This window comes from Podarcis muralis, chromosome 9 (genome assembly GCF_964188315.1).
Source record: "Podarcis muralis chromosome 9, rPodMur119.hap1.1, whole genome shotgun sequence".
Lineage (NCBI taxonomy): Eukaryota > Metazoa > Chordata > Lepidosauria > Squamata > Lacertidae > Podarcis > Podarcis muralis.
Window position 1 is genome coordinate 60,287,239 of NC_135663.1, and position 20,901 is coordinate 60,308,139.

General features: G+C 44.0%; 1 protein-coding gene across 3 annotated transcripts in view; it reads right to left on the minus strand.

Annotated features, from left to right (window-relative positions):
• FRYL (FRY like transcription coactivator) overlaps nt 1-13,475 on the minus strand; it is a 140,817-nt gene extending 127,342 nt beyond the window's left edge. For 2 of the 3 annotated variants that reach the window (XM_077934361.1, XM_077934359.1), the window contains exon 1: nt 13,247-13,475. The gene's annotated coding sequence lies outside the window, so the exon portion shown is untranslated. Of the gene's footprint in view, nt 1-12,125; nt 12,747-13,246 lie in introns of those variants that run through there. The other variant, XM_077934360.1, reaches the window with a different exon arrangement.
• Nucleotides 13,476-20,901: the final 7,426 nt, after the last annotated feature.

A 20,901-nucleotide genomic window follows, 5' to 3' on the forward strand; every position in this document is an offset into this window, starting at 1 on the left:
TGTAGGGTGAGCATGGCTTGCCCAAACTGGCCAAACTGGGAGGCATGCTGCGCTGTGTTTTGCTTTGGCCCAGAGGTTCTCTAACTCGGTCAATAAGGTAACAAATACCCATATGAGCAAATCATACTCAGCCGGACAATAAATACTAGGATAAGAATGGGTTACGACAGATTCTCATCACCTCTCCTTCTAGTGTTATTTCCTCTGCTTCAGAGATGAGCCATTTCTGCTTCAGTCAAGGTTAAAATGAATTATTTAAGAGTCTGAAAACCAATGACCCTCTCACTCCCACCCCATTTCAGTTTTCAAGAGCAGGACTGTAGATCAAAGAGAACATTCCAATTCATTGCTTAGAGGAAAACAGTGTGTACAGTTAATGCTTTGGTAGCCTTTAATGATAGTTGAAGAACAGTTGCTGAAGTTCCAGTTTAGAAGTTTTAAGATCACATGTAAAACTATACAGTAGTGGGTATAACTGGAAAAGACATTTATTAATTTAGGGGTGGTGGTTGTTGTTTACAATCAAGTGGTATATGAATTTTATGAAATAAATACATAAATAAAATGAAAGCTTTTAGGACACAAGTAGCCAACCTGTGGCTTTTCTGATCTCAACTCTAGCTACCACAGCCAATGTTCATCAATGATGGGAGTTGTAATTCAGCAACATCTAGTGGGCCACACCAATATAAGGGGAAAGCAGAGATTAATACAAAGTAGCTATAGTTATAGAAGATTTTTCAGGGGGATAAAGGTAAAGGTACCTTTTCAGGAGGATATACCAATGTAAAACCATTTGTGATCAACAACAAATGATGCAAGCCACCTGGAATGGACCTATCATGATATTTTTCCAGGAGCCAAGCTTGTACTTTCACTATATAAGAGCAGGTAAAAAGATGAAATATTCTTGGTCCCTTGCTGGACAAATATAGGTTACAAGAAACTGATATATTCAAGGCTAGAAAGAAAGAGGGGAAATATATATTTTTAAAAATTAGTAAAGAGTTCCTCTGAATTTCTTTATATCCTGTCTTCTTGTCCTAATACTACTACTCTCAAGATAGTTTCAGCTTAATTTGATTGGTCAGCTGGTTTGACATAGACAGATATGTTTTATTCCACTCGCCATTTTCCCAAGCAGCAAACAGTCTGTCCTCTGTCTAGTTATATTCTACCTAGCAATGACCTCATCTGTTTTCTTTCCATTTACTCAATTCACAGAGGACCACAAAACCACAGTAGACTGTATAAATCCCTCTATGGAGATAGTCCTTAAAATAGGCTGAAGAGAATGTATATCTATTTCATTCAAGACGTTATACACTATGGAATGTATAGCTCACGACTGGCTTCAAAATTACTAAGAAAGCATGTTATTTTAATAATAGAGGTAACTAGGAAAATATTTTTTCCTGCAGCCTCTTAGAAAAGGCATTTAATTTTATATCTTTTAAGGTTAAATGCTATACATAAAGCATTCAAGAAAACCAATCAATGGTAAAAGGTAACGGACCCCTGGATGGTTAAGTCCAGTCAAAGGCAACTATGGAGTGTGGCGCTCATCTTGCTTCAGGCCTAGGGAGCTGGTGTTTATGACACTACAAGTAACACCTACATTTTTAAAACCATGCCTCACTAGTGAATCACTGGAAAGGTTCAAGAGAGCATATTTCAGACTCCATGTCAGTTACAAACTTGTTTTAACTTGCTTAAGCTTCAGGGCTTCCCCCTGTTCCTCTTCCCTACTAGGAGCCACAGCAAGTGTTTTAAATGTTTAAGACTTATTAATTTCACACTGGAGGCGACTCGAATGCATTTTAACTGCTCACAAAAATTCAAGTCTCAGCATGCAATAACAGGGTATTTCTAAAAAACAAAATATTGTCAGTTACCATAGTCTGAAAGTCTACAGATGTAAACAAAGCTGTATTCAGAACAAGTTTTATCAGTGTTCTGATGCAAGAATTTACTGGTTTCCTTTTAGAAGTAAACAATGGGAAACCAGTCAAACATGGGAAGCCCACTCCCTCTTAATCATCCTCCACATTTTATGCACAATTGATTCTACTTCCTGATTAGAGTTGTCCAGAAGAACAAGATAAAAATCTGTTTTCAGAACACACAAGATAGGCAATAGCAAGAGCAGAAACAGAGTTCACAAAACTTTAGTAATATGCTTTTTGTAGCACTGAATGGGGCTATTCTAAACTAGCTATTGCAAATGGTGATACACTTTCAAAGTGACAAAGTGCTTTCCACTGAAAATACCACAATAGGGTGAGCATTTTTGCCATCTTTTGTTTGGATTAATTCAGACAAAATCCTATGAAAGTTATGCAGCTTATTTAAAGTTGCAAGGAATAATCAAATTTCCCCTGCAAATGTTGCTACAGTGTTTCCCCTCCAATATCTCTCAAGCAATAATGACAGAACTCATAGAAATTAAGAAAGAACTCTAGGTGCCAACTTGAGTCCTCTAGAGCAGTGTTTCCCAACCTTGTGCCTCCAGCTGTTTTTGGACTACAATTCCCATCATCCCTTGCCACTGGTCTTGCTAGTCAGGGATGATGGGAGTTGTAGTTCAAAAACAGCTGGAGGCACAAGGTTGGGAAACACTGCTCTAGAGCAGTGTTTCCAGTGTTCAAAACTCCCATTGTTCTAGGCACATTTTGCAACTGGGAATGTCATTTGTGCAAGCAGTATCTGAGCTCTGGAGTGCAGAGTGGAAGGAAAGGAGGCCCTTTTTCTGCCTTCCCACTTCCAGCTACTCTCTGAAGACTGGAGAAGAATATTAACGGGGACGGCAGGGGAAGGACTAGACCAGGGGTCAGCAAACTTTTTCAGCAGTGGGCCGCTCCACTGTCCCTCAGACCTTGGGGGGGACGACTATATTTTTTGTGGGAGGAAATGAAAGAATTCCTATGACCCACAAATAACTTAAGAGATGCATTTTAAATAAAAGTACACATTCTACTCATGTAAAAACATGCTGGTTCCTGGACCATCCGCGGGCCGGATTTAGAAGGTGATTGGGCCGGATCCGGCCCCCGGGCCTTAGTTTGCCTACCAGCAGTTCTCAACCTGTGGATCCCCAGATGTTGGGCTACAACTCCCATCATCCCTGAGCTCTGGCCTTGCTAGCTAGGGGTTATGGGAGTTGTAGTTCAACAACATCTGGGGACCCACAGGTTGAGATAAACTGGACTAGACCATGTGAAAAATGGACATAATATTTTAACTGCAGTTCATTCATTTTCTGCTTTGTATTCTTGTTATTAAAAAGGGTGCGTAGAGATTCTGTTTTTGCACCCATAATCTAGATGTAAGGTGCCATTTAGCTCCTAGCTTTCATATCTCAATATCTAACATTGAATGTTTCCCAACATTTTTCCAGCTGTGGCCTCCTTACAACTTTATTTCCTTCCTGTGCCCCCCATGGGTGTAGCCAAGGGGGGCAGGGGGCAGCTGCCTCCCAAATAAGTAAAAATCAATACAAATCAAAACAAATCAGAGGTTCTGCCCCCCCTAACAAAAGCCTGCCCCCTAACAAAATCCTGGCTACACCCATGCCCCCACCCGTCCCACCGGTAGAAAGGTAGCTATTTAAATGTTCTGTTTGTAAACAGAACATGGGTTTTTTATAATTTTAAAAAAATGCAATTACATAAAATGATAGGAACATAATGAAATATTGTTTAAACAGAAAAACAGAATCATGGAACTGGAAGGGACCCAAAGGGTCATCTTTCTAATGCAACCCCCTGCAATGTAGGAAACTCAGCTAAAACATCCATGATGGGCCCCCAGTTGCGAAACACTGCAGAGCAGATCTTCTCAACCTTAGGTCCCCAAAGGGTGTTGAACTTCAACTCACATCATCCCTAGCCATCAGGGCAGTGGCAAAGGATGATGTGAGTTGTAGTACAGTATAACCAACCCTATGGACCCAAGGTTGGAAAGGCTACTCTATAACTTAACTGATGTGTGCACTTTCCTAAATTTGAGAGGATACTACCCCAGCCTAAAAGATATATGCTTTATACATATATGTAGCTATTGGCCAGTTGTGGCACACACTGTTTCATGAAAAGGGAAATAAATGCAATGCTTGGATTAAATAGAGGATTAAAAATCGTGCTCGCTCTCTTAATAGAATCTCACTACTTCATAGAATCTCTTAAATAAGAGTGCTATTAAAAAACAACAACACCCTATGCATCATTTAACCCCCCATCCCCCCCATCTGTATACACCCATCAACTGAAGATAGCATACCATGCATCTAATGACATTGACTCTAGTTTGTAACAATGCCCCAATAAATGTGGTGGTCTTAAAAGGACTTTTAAGGCTCTCTGTTCTTGTTGCTGGTAGACTAACATAGTGATCCTTCTGGAATTTGTGGGTGTTATCCAAATACTCAAATACTGGCTATCATTCATGATCATTTACATATGTCATAACCTTTATTGGCTAATACACATGACTGCTGAATTAGCCTAACATGTGCCCAAGTGCTTTGATTACCCTGAAGGCCCAAAAGTGCTCCCTAAACCTGCCCTCCCAAGTATGCCATTGCCTCTGCTAGCATTAGGACCTGCTAGATCAGTCCTGGGGCCCAGTGACAGCCTGGGCCTGATTCTGCAAGGTTCAGGGTACAATCCACCCCAGCACCTAGTGGATCAGGGCCTTTGGATGTTGCCGAGGGGGACAGGGCCCGTTGGCAGCGTCGGCCCAGCTCTGCAAGGCACAGGGTGAAATCCACCCCAGTGCTTAGCCGAGTGGGGTCATCTGGTGCTGCTGACTTGCATCTAGTAAATAACTACAGTAAGTGTCTACTCAAAAATGTATTAAAACCAAAAGGGTGGGGGGGAGTTGTGATACCTTGAAAATTCGAAATCCCCATCGCAGCCTCAAACTAAGGCCAGGACGATGAGCCTGACTGTTCCCTAAAACATACCCAAACTTCAAAAATTCACATGAAATCAACGGTTTGTCCGATCTCTCAATTCTAATTGTGTATTACTCCTAAAGGGAAGGCGGATCCAGGCTACTGCCTTCCTCCATAATCCCCTGAGAATATGGTCAAATGCTCCTCACTCCTCCACAAGGTGTGAAATCAAACCCCACAGTGGGGGGCAGGAGGTGTTCATGAACAACAATGTTCCAGATAGAAATCCATTGGTAGATTGGATTGAGACTATATCCTTTGAAAGCTCACAAACAGGGAAGCCTGGAGGCCAGAGAAATGTGTAAATAATTTTATTATTCTTGGGAAAGCAGATACTTTAAAGGTGTTGGGAACTAGAGTGGGTGACAGTTTCATGTTTCTCCATGCCAACCATGCCTCTACTGTGACATATCTGTGATATATTGATGATGTTACTGGAAATGTATTGTGGGAAAAGGGGGAAAGTCTTAAAAGTTCATGCAACCCCATGCTCAGGGTTCTTCCTCTTTGGTGTTTGAACATTTGCTGCAACAAGTAAAGATCCGGTCTCCTGTCTGCCGATTTGCTTCTGTAACTTGGCTGCAGACTCCTTTTGCTGACCAGAGGGACCCGCAGGAAGTGGCAGCCTGACAAGCTGGGCAGTGGAATTTTTTCCTTATTAGAAGAAAGCTGTACTGAGTTCAGTGGGTCTTTCTACCAAGTAAGGGTGTGTGGCGCTATAGTGTTTTATCTAAGCCAGGCATGTCCAATCCAAAGTCCATTTCAGGGGCCTAATCCAGCCCGCTGGTCGGTTCAATCCAGCCCCAGTGGGAGTTTATTTCCTGGGGTTAAATTGTAAAAAAGCTCAACAACTTTAACTTTGGGGGGAAATCATAAAAAAAGCTCAACAACTTCAATCTTAAAAAAAGGTTAACAACTTGGTTGGCCCTTTGGTCAGCCCTCCACTTCATCAAATCCGGCCCTCTTTGAAAAAAGTCTGGACACCACTGATCTAGGCAGTCAGGCCTCCTCCAGATGACAATATCTTTTTGCACCAGGTTAGTGAGGACCACTTGCTTCTTAAAATTCTCCCATGTATACACAATTCCCTGTGCTCCTTTTGGACTGTATCTGTGTCAGATAACTGGGGTCAAATAAGAGTTGTTTACATTTTATAAAACATGGAAGATGGATCTCCCTTGGAAGGTTCTGTACTTTCCTACCTTGGAGGTTTCCAAGCAGAGATTGGGTGGCCATCTGTCATGGATGTTTTAGCTGAGTTTCCTACATTGCAGGAGGTTGCACTAGAAAGATGACCCTTCCAGCTCTGTGATTCTATGATTATATGTTTTTCTGCTTCAACAATATTTCTTCTAAAAGTCAGATAGTTGTTTATTTCCTTGACATCTGATGGGAGGGCCTTCCACAGGGCATGTGCCACTACCGAGAAGGCCCTCTGCCTGGTTCCCTGTAACCTCACTTCTCACATGGAGGGAACTGCCGTAAGGCCCTCAGAGCTGGATTTCAGTGTCCAGGCTGAATGGTAGGGATGGAGACGCTCCTTCATGTATACTGGGCCAAGGCTGTTTAGGGTTTTAAAGGTCAGCACCAACACTTTGAATTGTGTTCTGAAATGTACTGGGAGCCAATGTAGGTCTTCCAGAACTGGCGTTATATGGTTTCAGCAGCCATTCCCAGACACCAGTCTAGCTGCTGCATTTTGGATTAATTATAGGTTCTGGGTCACCTTCAAAGGTAGCCCCATGTAGAACTCATTGCAGTAGTCCAAGCAGGAGATAACCAGAGCATGCACCACTCTGGCGAGACAGTCCATGGGCAGGTAGGGTCTCAGCCTGTGTACTAGATGGAGCTGATAGACAGCTGCCCTGGACACAGAATTGATCTGCACCTCCATGGACAGCTGTGAGTCCAAATGACTCCCAGGCTGTGCACATGCTCCTTCAGGGGCACAGTTACCCCATTCAGGACCAGGGACTCCTCCACACCCGCCCGCCCCTTGACCCCCAAGAACAGTACATCTGTCTTGTCAGGATTCAACCTCAATCTGTTAGCCGACATCCATCCTCCAACCACCTGCAGACACTCACACAGGACCTTCACCACCTTCACTGGTTCTGATTTAAAAGATAGGTAGAGCTGGGTATCATCCGCATACTGATGAACACGCAGCCCAAACCCCCTGATGATCTTTCCCAGCGGCTTATGGATGTTAAAAAACATGGGGGAGAGGACATAACCCTGAGGCACCCCACAAATGAGAGCCCAGGGATCCGAACACTCATCTCCCCACACCACTTTCTGGACACAGCCCAGGAGGAAGGAGCAGAACCACTGTATAACAGTGCCCCCAGCTCCCAGCCCTTTTAGACGGTCTAGAAGGATGTCATGGTTGATTCTATCAAAGGCTGCTGAGAGATCCAGCAGAACTAGGAAACAGCTTTCGCCTTTGTCCCTAGCCCGCCGGAGATCACTGACCAGAGCGACCAAGGAGTTTCGGTTCAATAATTATGCCTGAATCCCAACTGGAAAGGATCCAAATGTGACTATGGGGTGCAGCGTTCATCTCACTTTTCAGGCCAAGGAAGGTGGCGTTTGTCCACAGACAAACCACTTCTAGCACATGGAGGACTGTGACAGAAGCCAGAGCACATGGATATGCCATTTACCTTCCCACCACAGCGGTACCTATTTATCTACTTGCACTGGTGTGCTTTTGAACTGCTTGGTTCTATTTATAAGCATGTTTTGTTTACAAACAAAACATTTTAAACGCTACCTTTCTACTGGTAGGACAGGTTGTGGGGCCACAGGAAGGAAACAAAGAAAAACACTGTACTGTTGAGACTGTAACACAGAATTGGGAGCATTCAAAGTGTTGTGAGTAGAAAAACCACCATCCCCACCCTGACATTTTCCCTTCTGAGAACATTCTCACAGGTTAAGCATATGACAAGCTGACTGTAAGGACTGCTCGCTCAAGATAGTCACTACCAACTATGCCAAAAGGCAGAGAACAATGTGGGCAGAAGGAAATCACAAATAAACCATGAAAATCACATGGCAGACTACATATAGGGCTTACATGCAACGTACACTGTAGGGGTTCATATATAACAACTACGGTAACCAGCTGTAACATACCCATCAATAGCCCAACATTTTCACTACTATATCCAGCCAGTTTATGAAGTTTATACTGAAATCTTTGGGGAACTCATTGGGCCCCAATGCAATTCTAGACACTCCTGGAACAAACAAACAAAAATCTCGAAACCATTTCAACTTCATCACTAGTCCAGCTTTAGTCATACTAGTGGGCAAGCTCCTTTATGGGAAAGAGGAAGCGGAAGTGTTAACTTGTCCTAGACCTCTCATCACCTCTTGCTGCCATACTCTAGTGGTTCTGATCCTATCTGACAAAACAATTCTAGATGGTTGGGAGAACTACTGTGGCACCTCAGGGTATTTTTCCTGCAAGCGTCAGAGGGACCCACTTAGGTCCTTCATGATATTTACTATTTGCCCTTTAATTGTTACATGAAACTGTGTAATAACTCATTTGCAGGTTTTGAATGAATGTGAAGTATCATCACAATGCAGTAGCTCAAATTCCAACTTTCCATCAACTTCAGATGTGACAATAGCTCTGTCTACAAGCCACATTAAATCATAGTTAATATTAACTATGGTTTAAACTTAAACAAGCAGCATGTGCATGCTGCTGTAACACCTCCGTTTCACTCCTCTCCCACTCATGGCCACGCTGTGCTGATACTTTTGAGCAGCATCCAGAAGCACTAACTATGGTTAATCTGACATGTAAACCAGGTCTGTAGGTGTTCAGTAAAATAATGACTGGCTCAAGAGAAACCACCTGAAACTTAGGCCATACAAGACTGCTTTTGGCAGGTGAGAGAATGGACTATGCAGATTATGTATTCTGGGTGGATTTGCACTGTCCCAGGCCCAATTCCCTTACCCGCCATGGCTTTTAGATTTTAAGTCTATTTAAGTTTATTTCTAAAGTTTACAATTACAGCGGTACATCGGAAGTTGAATGGAATCTATTCCAGAATTCTGTTTGACTTCCAAAACTTTCGGAAACCAAGGAATGGCTCCTGCAGCCAATCGGAAGCCGCGGAAGTCACGTCGGATGTTCGGATTCCAAAGAATGTTTGCAAACCAGAACACTCCTTTCCAGGTTTGCGGCATTCAGGAGTCAAAACGTTCGACTCGCAAGGCGTTTGGGATCCAAGGTGCGACTATAGACTACTGGCTTGAAATCAGAAGACCATGGAAAAGGGTTGTTATATGCATTGCATGTGTTTTTATATGTATTCTTTCATTTAAACCTTATTAACAATGTACTATCATCTTTTAATAATAATAATAATAATAATAATAATAATAACAACAACAACAACAACAACAACAACAACAACAACAACAACAACAACAACAATAATTTTATTATTTATACCCCACCAATCTGGCTGAGTTTCCCCAGCCATTCTGGGGAGCTTACAGCATATATTAAAAATTGTAAAACATCAGACATAAAAAATCCCTGATACAGGGCTACCTTCAGATGTCTTCAAAAAGTTGGATAGTTGTTTATTTCCTTGACATCTAATGGGAGTGCATTCCACAGGGTGGGTGCCACTACTGAGAAGGCCCTGTACCTGGTTCCCTGTAACCTCACAATGACGCAACCGCCAGAAGCTGAACCTCAGTATCCGGGCTGAACAAGGGGGGGGGGGCGACACTCCTTCAGGCCAAAGCCATTTAGGACTTTAATGACTCAAAAATTCTTTAAAATAATTGGTCTAAACAAGGCCTTCTTTTCTCCCTCTCCTCAATGGCCTTAATTTAACAGAAGAGTTAGAAAATTATATTAAGGCAACTACATATCAGATGACATTAGAGCAGAACAATTTATAGTTCTTATCTCCAGTAGTTTCTTCCCCCTCTCCACATACCCTGCATCCAAAAACAACAACAGCAGGACAATATAAGTATCTCTGCAGTTTTCCAACACTTGGTGCTCTCTAACCATCTATGGAGATTCTGAAGTTTTTCTACATAAACCTATATAAGTTACAATAGTAGTGAAGTACTGCAATATAGTAACATACTTGTGGAAAGGGAAGTCCACCAGAGCGCAAACCAGGTTGGGCTTACTGTAGCGCTTATTGTCTGGATACTTTGTTTCAGATGTGTTTGTTTACAAGTACAGAAGTAACAAGTAACATGGATTATTCCTATGTCATTTGCCACTGCTTGTATTACAAAATGCTCAGCATTAAATAGTGTATTATTGGGTAATAACTCTTCCTGTTTCAATAGTTCATCTGCAGTGTCTCACAGACAAATTAACTTTCTTCAACCTCTGAGGCCATGTGTCACTTCCTTCTGAACTTTTGATCAGAGCCCTGGCAGTCCCAGCAAACTGAGCAAAGAAAAGGGGGCAGGAGAAGGGCTTCAGCTCTCCAACACAAACATGTGAAGCTTGCAAAATACAAGGGGAGGAAAAGAAAATGTGCTACTAATGTGACCTGAAAACAATGGGCATAAGTACAAAAAGTTTGCATCTGGAATGTGTAATTTGTATTCCCAAGATGAGGGCGCTTTACAATAGATCCTAGAAAAAACAAAAATCAGCAGTCTCAAGAAAACACTTGCTTTTCTAGCCAAACTTCAACTCCTTTGATCTGTGTTTATCTAACTATGTACCATGTATTATTTGAAGATCACATAAGCTCACCCAACAGAACTTCTGACACAACTATCAACAACATATTGCTTACTATTCCTATTTGTGTACAAGTTGTATTAAGATCAAGAAACTAGCCCCCACTCCCACTGTCCACTACACAGCCATGAGATCAGGGATTAGTTAATTCCAATTCAAAACAAGCTTCTCAAGACCATATTTGGAAATCTTCAAACATCCCTAAAGGTGCCTTACATTTCATTTAACTGTCATGAGGCTTGCTAGCACAACAGAATGTTTCTTTCCAGGAACCCACTGAGAAAGCAGCAATGCTCCACCATGGCAGATCCTGGAGCCAGTTTTCATTTTATATGGGCAAAGGGTAGCTTGGGTTTCAGAGGGAAAATTCTCCCTGCACTACCTGGGGCACTGGGGACTGAACCAAAGGCATCTTGTGCTGGCATAGGCAGATGCTCACACTCTGCACCCTTCCTTTCAGCAACAGTGACCTGCCTGCCACCTGTCACCCCCTTGGGCTTCACGCCCACTAGCAAGCCCAAGTCTAACTCCCACAGCTATCATGTAGTGGGGTTGTCATATAAGATGTAACGGAGGTGCTGTTTGCAAGGTGGAAAAAGCGGCCAGCTGGAAGAATGGTTTAACAGCAAGTGAAGGATGTCAACTGGACTCAGTCTAAATAAGAAACAATGCGGCTATACAAGGAAATGATAATGATCATATGTTTGGAACCAGAGCAGGAAACCTGATTTTAAGAAATTGCATTAAATTAATTCAATTGGTTTGATTTGTAATAATTTGGAAAATTAATTTTAAAAATTTGGAAAAAAAGTAGTACAGTTGTTGTAAGCCTGGATTTTCCTGGATACCTTCAGAATACTGCAGTCGGCAGCAGTCCGGGCAGAAATCCGCAAAAAATCTGACTGTACGTCAGCCCATGTCGGCAGTGCCACTTCCCCACAAAAATAGCTCAAAAATAGCATTTATTTTTAGCGATTTTTCAAAAAACAAACCAAAAACACCCCACCTCAACAGCTTTGGGCAAAATGAAAGAAAGCTCAACAACTTCCCCCAACCCACAGCTTTTCTGTCCAGATTGTCGCTGTGTAAACTATGGCAACCCTATCACACAGCCTCCTTCGAGGCACCAAAGGGAAGCAGCTAGGCTCAGGTGTTGAACTCCGCGGGGGCAAACGGAGAGCCGAAGAGTGGTTACACCCACATCCTTAGGCACAAACCAACCCCTCTGCAGCGCCACAAACCCAACCCAGTGGTGTAACGTTGGAAAGTGTCAATCACTTCTTCTACCTAGGCAGTTATCTTTCCACAAGGGCCAACACTGATGCCGAAATCTAGCATCTCCTGATTGAAGCGCAGAGTGTTTGAGGATATTTGCAGGGAAACCAAAATGCTTGTTCACAAAGCTATTGTACTACCAACCTTACTGTACGCTTGTGAAACGTGGACCACATATAAACGCCATCTCCAACTCCTCAAAAGATTCCATCAACGGTGTCTCCAAAAAACTTTACAAGTCACTTGGGAAGACAGGCAAACTAATGCCAGCGTACTGGAAGAAGCAAAGATCCCCAGTGTCAAAGCGATGATTCTTCAACATCAAGTGCATTGGACTGGTCGTCATGTGCGGATGCCTGATGATCGTCTTCCAAAGCAACTACTGTACTCTATTCTGAACTTAAAAATGGAAACGTGCTAAGAGGAAGGCACGCTCGGCAAATCCTCACCGTGACCAACTCCTGCCTAGAAACCTATGTCGCCACTGTGGAAGGACGTGTGGATCCAGAATTGGCCTCCACGGTCACTTACGGACTCGCTGTTAAGACCGTGTTCGTGGAAGACAATCGGCTACGAGTGATCGCCAGAGAAGACACCCACATCCTCAGGTTTACAGGGTTTTGCCTGCGCGCACGTCTCTCTCTCTCTCCCTCTCTCTTTGCGTCTTGAAGGAAGCAGGGCTAGAAGCGCCCCGCCGAGCGACAGTTACGAGAAAGTTGGCTGCGTGGGTGCCTCCCTCGCGGGAGGGGAAGGGAGGAAGAAAGAAAAAGAAAGAAAGAAAGGCGCTCCCTCCCGGGCAGGCAGGCAGGCAGGCGACTCCCGAAGCCTCGCTGCGGACGACCCCCCTCCCCCGGCCCGGCCTCCCCGCTCTCCTCCTAGCAGCTGCGCTTTCTCCTCCGCGAAACGCCCGACGAACCCGCTACCTGCTCTGGGAAAGAAAGGGCGCGAGATCGAGAACCCGCGGTCCCCCTTCTTCCTCGGTTTCCCTCGAGTGGGAGGAGGAGAACCGCCGCTCAGAACGCGCGCGCGCGCACACACACACACACACGCCCCTCGGCTATAAACAAAAGCGCCTCACAGCAGCAGCAGCAGCCTGAGGGAAAGAAGCCGTTGCTCGCGCGCGCCCGGCCTCGTTTCCAGAGAGGGTCTCGCGCCGGCGGCTCCGTTTCCGTTGGGACCGGGAAACCGCCGCCGCCGCCACAGAACCCCTCGCGAATGGCGCTCAAACCACAATCTCTCTCTCTCGGCTCCTCAGGTTTCCATACCTGCTTAGTGGTGGCGACGCTCCTGAGGCGCTTTCACCTCGCCCCGGTTGGCGGAGGTTTCAGAAGCAGCCCGGACGTTATAGCCGCCGCCGCCGCCCCGAAGCTACTTCATCCTGTCGGCGACCATCACCGCCCTCCCGTCACGGCGACGCCTGCTCCGCCCTCCGCGCGGCCGCTTTGAAAAGGATTCCGCCCGACAGTGGCCGCTCAGAACGGCTCCAATCGCCGCCGCCTCCCGCCGCCTTTATTATCCCGAGTCTTCTCTCTCTCTCTCGATAACTCGCAAAGCCCAGCTCCTTCTTCTCCCCGCCCTAACGACACCCTCATTGGCACGTTCCTCTCAAACAGGAACAGGCATCCCCGCGGCTCGTTGGTCGGGCGAAGCGTCGCTCTCCCGTGCCCGCCTCCCGCCTTCATCCTCAGTGGCTACCTCGGCGGTAAGGCCCCGGCTCCGAGCCTATGCGCCAAGGCGGGCGACCTGTCCGGCCAATCGGCACGCCGAGGTGGTCAAAGCTCCGCCCTCCCCCCACGCTTATTGGTGTGAAGAAGTCGCTTCCTCTCTCTGGGAGTGGTCAAGGTGGACATCAATCTTGGTTCTGTCCTCGGGAGCCCCGAGAGGGCTGAGAAAGACCGCCCAGCTGTTCAACGTTGATGCGGAGAATTCAGGGGTTTTTGGGGCCCTTTAAATCTCCCCTCGTGGGGTTTTTCCTCGTCGGCCAAATCTCTGTTCCATTTTAAATGAGAAAGGTGGTGCTGTTACTTCAGGGGGTTTAAAATGCTTTAAATTTTACATAATTTAGATTTAGGGATTTATATCCCACTTGTTGAATGTGCCTTTGACCCGTCTGCACACACACACTGCTTTTCTCCTGCAGCTGAGCAACATTGGTTTTTTGCGTGTACCGCTTGAAGCAAGTTGCTTGCAGACAGGAGCTTAATATTTAAAACTATTCATTTAAATATTGCTATGCTGCACTTTCATTAAAAAACACATAAGACCATGTATTATTATTTTTAAAAATAATAGTACAATAGTATCAGTAAATATTGGTTGGTATAAATAGATATCAGTCTGTCACTTTTAGGACTATGATCCCATGTGCAGAAAATGTCCATGCATGAGGAACACCAATCCTATAATCCATCTAGAAGCACCGACAAAGGCTAATCTGTACCCCACCTATTATTTCTGCCTGTTCATTTCATGCTTTTCCAGAGCTGAGGTTATTCTGCTGTCCGTGTACTGGTGATTGTGGTGTGCTGTAGCATTGCACCATCATCATAGGAATTGCTAGCAGTGACTTAAGCTTGAAAAAAAAAGTTTTTCTACTTTCCCATTTCAACTTTTCCTTCATAATTGTTGGTGGGTGTGCTTGCTGCCCTGCAAGTTATCCACCATTTTCATTACTGGTCTTCCATTTCTCTGCCTTTGGCAAGTGGTGAAGACAAACCATTTAAAATACTTTTTTGTGTGTCATTGGGCAGCTGTGAAGTACCGCAGAGTATCGAAAAATGCTGCCTGAATTATATTGGGGAAGGTAGCAGAAGTTCCCATTGCTGAAGGGAAAGTAGATTCAAGTCCACCATACAGCTTCAGGCTGTAATTCTGCTGGAGAAGGCCTCAATTGGAGTGGCTACAGTTAAGTGTAGACCCAATATCAGTGGTTCACATTCTGGAATTCACTGGAAAATGTGCAATGGTAGCGCATTGTGTGGGTGGGGTTTTGCTTACATGTGTGGTGATGTTTTGCTAGATGCTGCCGATTGCCACATCACTTCTTCCATCTGGGATGCTGCTCACCTAGTGTTGTATGTAAGACTGCACACACAAAACATTTGCAACAGTTGTAACATACCTTTTCATGTGGGGTGATTTGTGTCTGCCTGCCACAGAATTGACTGATGTACTTGCCAGCAATTCAACACAGATTTCAGTCATCAATCTTACTTTCTCCTCCCAAGTTTCAGGCATTCCATTCCAAGATGGCGGCGCATTCATACGCTGCGGCTCTGAGCTCCCAATACCTCACCTACTCACGCACAAAACTGGTAAACATCGGGCTCACAAGAATAATAGAGATAACTAGAGAGTTTCAAAGGTCCCACTGTATACCAAACTGCATAGTAAGACCTCCAGGATCTCTATGGATTGTCGACAGGAGGGGGAAGTGCTGAAAAAAGTGAAAGAGAAAAGAGCGAAAGCAAAAACGTGATTGCAGAGCTGGTCTGTTAACCCGGCTTCGAAAAAGTCCCACCAGACCAGCACTGGCAGGCATCTTCCTGGCCAACATCAGATCTCTCGTCCACAAAATTGACGAATTACAGTTGCTGATGGCAGCAAACAAGCTTCTTTGTGAGAGCTGTGTGGTAATTATTACAGAAACTTGGCTACATTCAGCAGTACCAGATGCGGCAGTTGAGCTGATAAATCGAATAATTTATCGCTCTGATAGAAACCGTGATTCTGGTAAAGCTAGGGGTGGAGGAGTTTGTATTTATATACACAGTGGTTGGTGCGTTAACAACAAAGTAGCTTCCACGTATTGCTCCCCAGATCTAGAACTGATGGCAGTTACATGTCGGCCATTTTATTTGCCTAGAGAAGTAACTGTCCTAATTATTATAGCTGTTTATATCCCATCCGATGCTGCGGGGTGTCACCTTCATTATTATTTTTTAGTAGGCATCAGATGTGCAGACATTAGCTCAAATGTTTGTACAATTTGATTGCAATTTTTTTTCAAAGTGGTTAATGCTTCAAGGATCAGGTGGGAGATGACTGCATAGTGTCTCAACACATCAACACAGTGCAGAGAGATTGTGCAGCAAACTTGCAGAACCAGTTTTCTCTGAGCTCATTTTTGGATAGGAATTGTTCTTTTGCACAGACAACAGTGAGCATGTTTCAAAAGTGGCTCCATTGCTGTACTCAAATAATTGTTTGTTTGTAGCCCAAATAACTAGAGAGTAATCATTACAGTGTAGTGCAATTATACATGTCTTTTCAGAAGCAAGCCCAGTTGACTTTAGTGGGACATAGACAGCGGCCTTAGAGTAAATAATATTGAGCGTGATTTGAATGTATGGTGTTCAACTCAAATAACAAAGTACTGTAGTAAGTAATATGTAATTCAAATGACCGGTTTTGCTCTGAGAACTTATGCATCAAAACTTAAGAGTACCCAACATTCATTATTTGGTGTTAAAATTTTTTAGAAATCAGGATCTACGTGGATCTCCTGTTGGTGTTCGGAGTTAACACGCTCACAGAAGCTAAACAGAACATTGGATCCCTGTTGGAGGAGTATACCTGGAGGTTGGTATAAGTGAGGTTAGGAAAATAAGAAAGCTATATTTACTGATGGAATTACATGCTCGAAAGGAAATATCCTTGTTCTAACTAACTAAGGTGCAGATGCAAAAAAAACCCCACATGCTTGCTCAAGAGACTCAAGGTGGTTTATTGTAGGGCCATTTCTAAGAATGGTGCTCACATTTTGGGAGAATGGGTGGTGCTGAGGGTGAGATGTATCTCTTGTGCATGTGGTCCTCTGGTATAGCGGTTAGCACTCTGGACTCTGAATCCAGCGATCTGAGTTCAAATCAAGGTAGAACCTAAAATTTATATTTCGAGAGCCAGTGTGGTGTAGTGGTTAGAGTGTTGGACTAGGACCTGGGAGGCCATGGTTCAAATCCTTGCTCAGCCATGAAACCCACTGGGTGACCTTGAGCTAGTCACTGTCTCTGAGCCTAACTGTCAGGTTCCCAGCTTGATAATCCAGTAAGCGTAGATAATGAAAAAGGAGGATTTATTGCAGAAACAGATAGTTCCGGATGGCTCTAACGAAGCCTCCGGCACCATTACTCAAGATGACCCTTCTGAAGAGTTCTTCCGGCATTGCCAACACATATTGAACTTACAACCCTGATGTTTCTTGTTTTGCTTCTGATCTAACACCACCACCCCATTCGCCGACTCTACGGACTTATTGGATCAGCTCCAACCTCCTCCAGGTCTGAGAGGGGTTTGTTTGTGCCTGATTGTGCTTCCATCGAGTTTTGGCTGTGTTCCAGCCTGCTCTCAGCTACTGCCTTACCATCCGGCTCATCAAGGTCAGGAAAAGCCAAAATCTGCAACTGCTGGCTATCTCTTGCCTGACTAACATCAAAGCCTCCCTGTTGTTGGCTGCTTTCTGCATTTGGCTGCAAACCCTCACTTTGAGCTGGCTCATTCCTGACACTAACCTACCTCACAGGCTTCTTGTGAGGGTGCAGGGGGGGAGGAAGAGAACCAGGTATGCCACATTAATCTCTTTGGGAGAAAGGTGGGATATAAATGCAATTAAATAAATAAATGTTGAGAAAGTGTGTCAGCAACATGCCTGTGCTCCAGACTGGCCAGTTCCTTCCATTTCTGGGCAAGGAGGGGGTGTTGGCACTGCATGGCGGGGTCATCAAGAATGCTAAGGTGCAGCTTGCATTCCTGTGATGATGTTTTCATTGTTTCTGTTCACTTTGTTCCCCCTCTGGTCTTGAGCTAAGCACATATTGGTTGTTCTCCAAGCATCTCTCTGTCCCTGCTATAATTACAATAAAGACTGCCATATACTTCAAAGTATGGAAACATTTCCTTTCCTTAAATAAAAGCAGGGGGGTTGCTTCTTTTTCTGCGTGTTTTGCCAAGATAATGTCAAATATGCAGATATTGTCCTTTGCCAGAAATTATTCACATTGTTTCACTGAGATAAACTACTGAATTTCCCAGGCTTCAGCTGTAGGTTTGCAGGAACTTCGTGGTTTTGAGAAAGTGCTTTTGAAATATTTTTTCTTATACAATTCCTCACAAGGGAACCACACAAGTTTTGTACTTTTTCATCACGATTTGCTACCATGTGGGTGCTTTTCATGCTCTTATCAAACCTATTTATAGTATCTAGTATTATTGGAATGTGCAGGGAACTGATCTTTCCAACAAATCGGTTTTTTGATTCTAAAATATCCAGATGTTCCTCGGACTACAAAGTCCAGACCCTGAACATTCTTTTGATAGTTGCATAGAAGAAATAATTTCACCATGCTGCTTTAACCCTTATAGTGCTACAGTCATCACATACAATGGAATCAGTATGGACAGTAACACCATTTAATTAAACAGATCCACTCTTGAGTTAGTGCTTTCAGACTTGCAGCAAAAGACTTCCACTTAATAAAACATAACAGAAGGATCTTAGCAATAGATGCTTGTTTCACAATTAGCATGTTAAAACTATTTTGGAAATTCTTGAGTCATGTTCATATCAACCACATCTGCCTGCAGTTTTCTTTCTCATACTATTTATAGGTGCTCTGTAAAATCTGACATTGGATATTATAACTAGTTCCTTATTGCATTAGATCCAAAACTGTTTTACTATGAGAAGGAGTAGATTTGGTTGCTTTGAAAGGGACATTTATAATTTGCTGGACCTGGCCAGTCAATCCTCCCCTTCTTGGTATTAATCCCCAGCAGGGCAAATAAGAAGTTGGCTACATTTTTCTAAGTACCTGATACATGTCATCAAGCCTCAACAAATGAAAGCCATCCCACAGTATAGGACTAGGTGCTCTGAGCATGTTAACTACATGCAATGGAGTCCAGGTTCCTACAGATGTGAGCAATTGTATTGATGTAAATTTTCAGTATCCACAAAATAGTTGATGAACAAGTCACAGTGGTCCCTTTTATCATCTTGTTGGTCAGACTAGAGAATGCCATGGACTTCCTATAAAAGTTATCCTGGACAGCATTGATGATAATGCACTATTGGCAGAGAAATACTGCTTCTACATTGCCTTTACCACCATAGAATAAGCTATAACATGAGCTCTGGCTTCCTTTGAATTTATATTTTCCACATATGTTCCAGTTTCCATGCTAGGAGAAACTTTCCAAGGATATTTAAGAATCCAGCTGGATTGATATGTCTTTATATCCATGAATCCATTAATATATTGTTTGGAAAGTTTATTGTGTGTTGCACCATAATGTAGAATTATTTTCCTACTAGCAAACAAAATGGCATTCATGTTGGAGGAAACTTTCAAAGTCTTCACAAAATTCTGAAAGGAGAGCTTTTCAATTGCTGTGGAGGAAAACTTGGCACTTGTAAATCAGGAAAATCTGGCAGTCATAACCAGTGTACTAATTTGGTTGCCTTGTGAGTGATCTGAATCCTGCTATGTGGTGTTTTGGTCTGAGAACAGCATGCCTATTGTATTCACCACAAAGGCCACAGGAGGCTGCTGCCCCCACAGTGACCAGATCAACATTTTAAAATAAAATATCTTATGGAGCAGTTAAGTGTCCCCCTTGCATTACATTACCCAGAGGCAGCAGCCAAAATTCAGGATGCCAAGAGGGCCATATAACATAATAACATAATATTGGGTCTTTCTTTTTCACATTTTTTAATGGGTGGGGTGCATTGTGGAACTCAGAATCAACACAGCTCGCTCAAAAGTGGAATGGGCTGTTGTTTTGCCAACAGTGTGACTTGGACAATGGACTAAGCTGAGCACAGAATGTACTGCTGCTGTCCTCATGGTGAACATGCCACGCCAAGGGTGGAATCCCAAGCTAGTTGTCAGTCACTTGTAGGGACAAATCCACTTATGCATTAAAGTCTTTTGCCCACAGAGTTCTACAACCTGCTGGATGAATGGACCCACATGACTTTCGCAATCATGCACTTTTACCAAAGCCTTGTCGCTTTCAGCTTTTGTAACTGCATGCCTTTTGCCATTTCTATATCTTAATTTTGTCTCGGGGAATTTGGGGAGCTATATAGGCTGGCTGCCAGACTGGAGTGGGAGTGGGGGTGGGATGGGAAGGACCGTAAGTTGAAAGATGGGAGCAAAGAGGAGAGTGAGCAGTCCTCTAGGCCACTTGGCTCAAATTGGGAGGGTAGCGGTGGAGGTGAGCAGGAAAAGCAGCCAGGTTGGCAGCAGTTCTTGCTCCAGGCATTTTCATCAATGGCTAGGGCAACTGTAGAAGGAGCTGGGTAATCTTCAGGGCTGTTTCCATGTCCTGTGCCATCTAGCCTCCCCTTGGCTGGTGGCCTAGTACCAGCACAACGGATACCAGCTTCAGCGAGTGATGCCGAGTTCTTGTGCATTTCTCTGTGCTATCTGTCTCTACTGTCCACTTTTTTCTTCATCTGCTCTAAGCTGTCTTTCCATTGACCCACACTAATTGTTAAGTTGTGGGTGAACATATCAGACGACACAGCGATTCTTCAAACAGCTCTTCTTTATTCACAGGCCAGAACAGAACTGAACTGAAGGGTTCAGCCAACCTGCTTATATAGAGCTCCAGTACAACACAACTGTAACAACTTTCTGTAACTATCAAATCACTGAATGTCACTTTCGATCCCTTATTTGCATATGTGGACCTGAACTATCTACAGTATCCCCCTGCTGGCCCAGGGTGAGAACTTCAGTACATAACACTAATGTTCATGGCACTTGTGGGCTCTGCCATTGTCGGGGACTAGCTGGATACTGCAGAGGGAGCACAGGGAGTTTTGCTTGGAAGAAGGGATCAGTGATCCGGGGAAACCTGAGACAGCTGGGAGATGAGAGCCAGTGGCAGGAGAAGCTGCAGGGTTGAAGGG